We start from the raw sequence: 6,000 nt of genomic DNA, 5'->3' as shown, positions 1-6,000 counted from the left end.
GCTTGTGTCTGATTGGGGGTACAGCCCCGGGAGCTCATCCTCTATCCTACCCGTGAGGTCCTCCTTGCGGTCCTGGAATGAATTCCTGTGTTATTAAAGAGGGACCATCCGTCCGTCCAGGAAGAACCTCTGGGCACAGGTCACCTCACACCAGCCCTATGCTCTGAGAACCCTAAGAATTCCTAAGAGACAAAGGTCATGAGAGAAAAACTGCAAAATCAGGGCAGGGCCCTCCCCAGAACCTCAGGGTGGCCTATGTCAACCCCACATGTCCCCAGGACTCCCCATTCTCAAGCCATCTTTTCTCAAGACCCCCAACTCACCTTCTCTAAGGGCTTTTCTTTAGGCCACTCAACAAGGGTGCAGCCATGTATATACCCACAATGCATAGTGTGGCAAGAGCCAGAGAGCCTCTGTCCCAGGCTGGTTCTGTCAGCTCAGCAGTTGGCTTAGCTATGTGTCTCTGGGAAAGCTTACAACACCGCTCTCTGGTCTTGTTTTCTCCGTCAAATCAAGATGTATGGCCAGGTAACTTGTAAAGCTAACCTCACAAGCCATTCTCCAGCCTCGGCTTCCATTGACTGGAATTTTCCATCTTGTTTGTTTTTATAGAAACAGGGTTTCTCTGTGTAGCCCTGGCTGTCCTGGAACTCACTCTATAGACCAGGTTGGCCTTGAACTCAGAGGTCCACCTGCCTCTGCCTTCCAAGTGCTGGGATTAAAGGTATGTGCCAACACTGCCTGGTGAATTTTCCATCGTTCAACTGAAAATGAGAAAGTGAGCTGAGGACCGCTCAGAGAGAAGAGGTCCAGGAGAGGAGGGGAAACAGGCACCAAAAGCCTACAGAGGCAACAAGAGGCAGGCAGTGAGGAGCACAGAGACCCTGATGAGAATGGCATCAGGAGCAGGAGCTAAGCCTCTCGCTGGCAGTTGGTGATGCCATCTGTACCACAAATATCACACACACACACACACACGAGCCAGTGCTCATGGCAACTGACTGGCTGCAGGACCAGGCCAGTTACCATGATGAAAGGAGTGGCCTTGGTCCTAGTCTACAGCCTCCATGAAGTACAAACTCCCAGATGGAGTCCCTCCAAGTGCTGCAACTGGAACAGCTGCCAGGTCAAGGGCCGCAGGCAGGATGCCAGCTGCCAGATGGACAGAAATGAAGAGACTCTGAAGCAAGCATATAGTTGCAGGAGGCTACAGTACCCCTAATAGGCATAGTCTGTGTGATAGTAAGCATACCACATCTTACCTGGAAAATCCTATTGTCTACCGAGTGTGCCCTGGACAGACCTCGTTTACCTGTATAGTGAACCTCCCTGCCCTGACTCAGGTCAGCCAGGAAGAACCAGTAGTAGTATTTAGCAAACAGTACTTAGTCTGGGTCCTTCAAGGAACCCAAGAGTCTCCGTGACCTATTATCCTCCTTCTGCTTACAGGTGTGAGACGAGGAAGGAAATGGCTGGGGGAGCCTTCCCAATCCCCTCCTTCTGTGGGATAGTAGGTTCAAATCCTGGCCCAGCTTCTTACCTGCTGAGTGACCCTGAGCAAATAGCATCACACCCTGGACCTCACCTATAAAATGGGAACGGGAGCTGGGATGTCGCTCAGTTGATGGACTTGATCCCCAGCAAGGCATGGTGGTGCACACCTGTGACCCCAGAACTCAGGAAGCAGAGGCCCTCAAGGGCAGGGCAGGGGCCCAGGAGATGGTTCAGCAGGCAGAAGCACTGGTCATAATTACCTGAGTTCCAGCCCTGTAGCCCACAGTGGAAGAGAAGAGGCTGTCAAAGCTGTCCTGGCATTCACATGCATATGGCATATGGAGGAGGCAGGAGGGCTGGTAGCACAGTCCATGATCTCAGCACTTAGGAGATAGAGACAGGGAGGACCCAGGGTTCAAGGCCTTCGCTCTGAAGCAAGTTTGAAGCCAGCCTGGGCTACATAGCTTAAAAAAAAAAGAAAGTGTGGTAAGACAGGAAGACATGACACGGGAATATGTGAAATCATGGCTTTCTTGTAAATGAGAAGCTTTGACAAGGAGGACTTGCCTTAGGATGGCCAACTCAGGTGCTCGTTCCCCTGCCCAACTAGGGACAGGCCTTGGACCTAGCAGACCAGAAGGGTCAGGGTAAAAGGGCCAAGTGGGAAGGAAGAGAAAGGCAACAGTTAGACCAGTGCCCCTGACCAGGCCTGCACTACAGAGTTCTGGGTGGGGGAGGGGTGCTCTCTGCTCCCTCACCCCCCCCACCACCACCACCAAGAACCTTCAACTGTCAAGCTCTGTGCTAGGTGTTGGCTGTGCTAGGTGTTGGCTGTGCTAGGTGCTCACCCAATAGCCTTCAGCATGCTGAAGTCCCCAGGTAGGCACTCATGGGGCCTGTCCCTTCTATGTACTAGGTCTTTCCTCCAGAAATGGGGCTGTGTTCTCTGAGACCTCAGACCTCTCTCAGGCTGGATGCTCAGAGGGTAGAAGCTGGGCTTCCTCCTCTGACTTAGAGAAAGAGTAGGCAGGTGCATTGGCATGGGTAGAGTTGTGTCCCGTATCCCTCAGTCATGGCTGTCTGCAGAGGGCTTTGCGTAAGGGGGCCCCCATCAGCCATTAGAGATACAATAAACCCTAGGGAACAGAGAAAATCCCTCCCAAGCCTAGAGCCTTAGTACAGAGACCTGAGGTTCAAAGACACAGCAAGAAACCCCCAACCCCCTCAGATCCAGGGCAGACTGGGCCGGTAGCAGTTCAGGGAGGGGAGGCTGAGAAGCTGTTCCTTTGGGGAATCCAGCCTTACCAGAGTCGAGGCTCTGCCCCTCCCCCTCTGTCTGTGATCAGAAAGGGAGCTGGGTTACTGTGAGGACAAAGGCTCTTAGACTCAGCCTCCTGGCTTCTGTGACAAGCTAGTGATGTTTAGAATTGACGGAGATCCTAAACCCCTACAGTTTTCTGAAGTAATATCTCAGTTTCCGCCAAGCTCTGGAGAGCAAACTATCTATAAAACCATTGGTTCCCTGGTTGTGATGTAATAGTTTTAAAGCTGGGAGGGGGGCCGAGAGATGGCTCAGCGGTTAAGAGCCTATGCTGCTCTTGCAGAGGACCCAGGTTTGCTTCCCAGCGTACTGGGTGACCCAGAACTACAGCTCACAGGAGATACAACACCTCTACCCCTGTGTGCATTAGCATGCATGTACTGTGTGCGTTAGCATGCATGTACTGTGGATACGCATGACTAAAAATAAGTCTTTTTTTAAAATCACTGACAGTAGGGATTGGGACACAGCTAAGGTGGTAGAGAGCCCAGACACCCGAAGCCTGAGTTCACCCCAGGGTCACATCAATCAAACCGGTGTGAAGAGTCCATCCCAAGGTCCTATCAATCAAACTGGTGTGAAGAGTTCCACCCCAGGGTCACATCAAACCGGTGTGAAGAGTTCCACCCCAGGGTCCTATCAAACCTGTGTGAGTGAAGACACAGACCTGTCCTCTGCACACACAGGAGGTAGAAGTGGGAGGGTCTGGAGTTGAAGGTCTCAGCTACATGGGGAATTTGATGCCAGCCAGGGTCTATATGGGACCCTGTTAAAAAAAAAAAAAATCAAACAAACAGTATTCATATTCAGTGTCCTTGCCACAACCAAAAGTGTGTGAGGTATGTGAGATAGTGCATCACATATTAGGCAATAGACGTAGGGGGTTGGAAGGCAGTACTCTTGGCTTTGTTTCAGAGACTGGGTGTCACTATGTGACGTAGGCCTCAGAAGCAGGGTCCTTGCCAGCAAGATGGCTTAGCAGGTAAAGGTGCTTGCCACAAAGCTTGGTGACCTAAGTTCAATCCCCAAGACCCACAAGGTGGAGGGAGAGAACCTATAGGTTGTCCTCTGACCCCACAGATATATATGCTCTGGCACATATATGCCACATAAAAAAGAAACGAACAAGTAAGTAAATAGATGTACTAAACAGGATCCTCCTGCCTCAGCCACCAAATGCCCGGTTATGGTAATACACTGCCACATTCTTCTTAGATTTAATTTTCCAAAGATCTACAGGTCCCTAGTCAGATGGGGGTTGCACCACACCTTGACTTTTAGTCTGATGGAGGCAGCAGTTTCATATGTCATGATGTCTCTTTCTTTTTTTGGGGGGGGGAGGGGAGCTCAAGACAGGGTTTCTTTGTGTAGCTCTGGTAGTCCTGGAACTCTTTCTGTAGACCTGTCTGGACTCAACTCAGAGATCCACCTGCCTCCCTAGTGCTGAGATTAAAGGTGTGCACCACCACCGCCCAGCATAGTCATGTCTCTTAACATTCTCCCATAGCTATCTGCCTGAGCTTCTGCCTGCCTCGTTTGTCTGTCTGTCTGTCTGTCTCAACTTGGCCCCCTCCTACTATCCCATGTGTTGCATGAACATTTCAAGTTCATGACATCAACAAAAGTCTACTCACCCCCCCCCAGATAAGAAAGACCCCAAGAGGCCAAAGTCTAACTTGGTAAACCATTGAGTTTATTGGGCTTGCTTACAGCGCATTGGTGAGGGTTACACCCCAAAACTGCACCACTGAAAAGTCTCACTCTTGCATGGATGACAATTTCCTGGTAGCTACACAAATGAGCCTCCTCTTCAACTAACCTTTCTCACTTTACACACTCTAGTAACTCCCAAGACCACATGCAGTTGGCACAGAATTACAACCAGCTGGCTAGGAAATGCAAGAGGGAGTGGCTGGGACCTAGGTGAGGATCCAGCGACCCTGTGAGACCCTTTCTTCCATGAGGGAGTGTCAACAGGTGCCATCTTGAGAGCCCATTGTTAGTAATCCCAGCTACTCTGGTGAAGATGACAGTGGTTGCTGGACTCGTAGCACAGTCCCCACAACACCATGTGACAGGACTTGGGACAGCTGTCTTCTCTAGAGATGCTTGCCATAGCAATGACAATGGGGGCTAAGTAAGGTATATGAGGGGCCGAGTAGGGCGTACACCTCCCTGCTGTCAGTCAGCACTAAGAAACAAGCTCAGACCTTGGTGACCTGAATGGGGATTCTAACCAAGGTTTGCAGTCAGTGTGACAAGAAATGACTCTGAGCTGGGAAATGATTCTGGCCTGAGTTTCCAGGGAAACGAGGGAGGTAAGCCTGCACCTTCACTGGGCTGGTCGGCCCCTTGGTGATGTCCAGCTTGTGGATGCCAGCACCTTCTGGGACCCTCCGAGACCTCCAGCAGAGGCTGAGAACCCTCAGTCCCAGTGCAGCCATGGCAGAGGCCTCTCTGGATGGCACCAAGCAGCTCATCTCCTTGTGTAGCTGGCCTGAGATCTGCCGCAGATTTCACAGCCTCTGCAGAGCCACTGACATGTCGGGTGGAGTGATCCTTTGTCCACCAATGCTGTCCCAAGCATTGAAAGGCAGTTAGATGGGACAAACAAAAAACTCTAGATACAGCCAAGAGTCCTTAGGCTGGGTGAAACACAGTTTGTCTCCCTTGCTGAGAACTTCTGTCCTTCCTTCCTTCCTTCCTTCCTTTCTTCCTTTCTTCCTTCCTTCTTTCCTTCCTCCTTCCATCCTTCCTTCCTCCTTCCTCTCTCCCTCCCTCCCTTCCTCCCTTCCTTCCTTCTTTCTTTCCTTCCTTCCTTCCTTTCTTGCAGACAGTCTCACTATGTAGCCCAGGCCTGGAATTTGCTATGTAGAGCACACTTGAACTCACAGAGATCCACCTGCCTCTGCCTCCCAAGTGCTATATTTTTGTTGTTATTTTGTTGTTGAACATGCACGGGTGTTTTGCATGCATGTTCATCTGTGCATCATATGTGTTCCTGATGCCATCTGGGGCCAGAAGAGAGAATCAGATCCCCCGGAACTAAAGTTGCAGATGGTTGTGAGCTAGCTGCCATATGGGTGCTGGGAATTGAACCTGAATTCTCTGGAAGAGCAGCCAGTGCCCTCACTCATGAAGTAATATCTCCAGCCCCTGATTTTTTATTTTGGATTACGTGTCTA

Source organism: Cricetulus griseus, assembly GCF_003668045.3.
Source record: "Cricetulus griseus strain 17A/GY chromosome 1 unlocalized genomic scaffold, alternate assembly CriGri-PICRH-1.0 chr1_1, whole genome shotgun sequence".
NCBI lineage: Eukaryota > Metazoa > Chordata > Mammalia > Rodentia > Cricetidae > Cricetulus > Cricetulus griseus.
Note: the sequence above shows the minus strand (reverse complement) of the source record.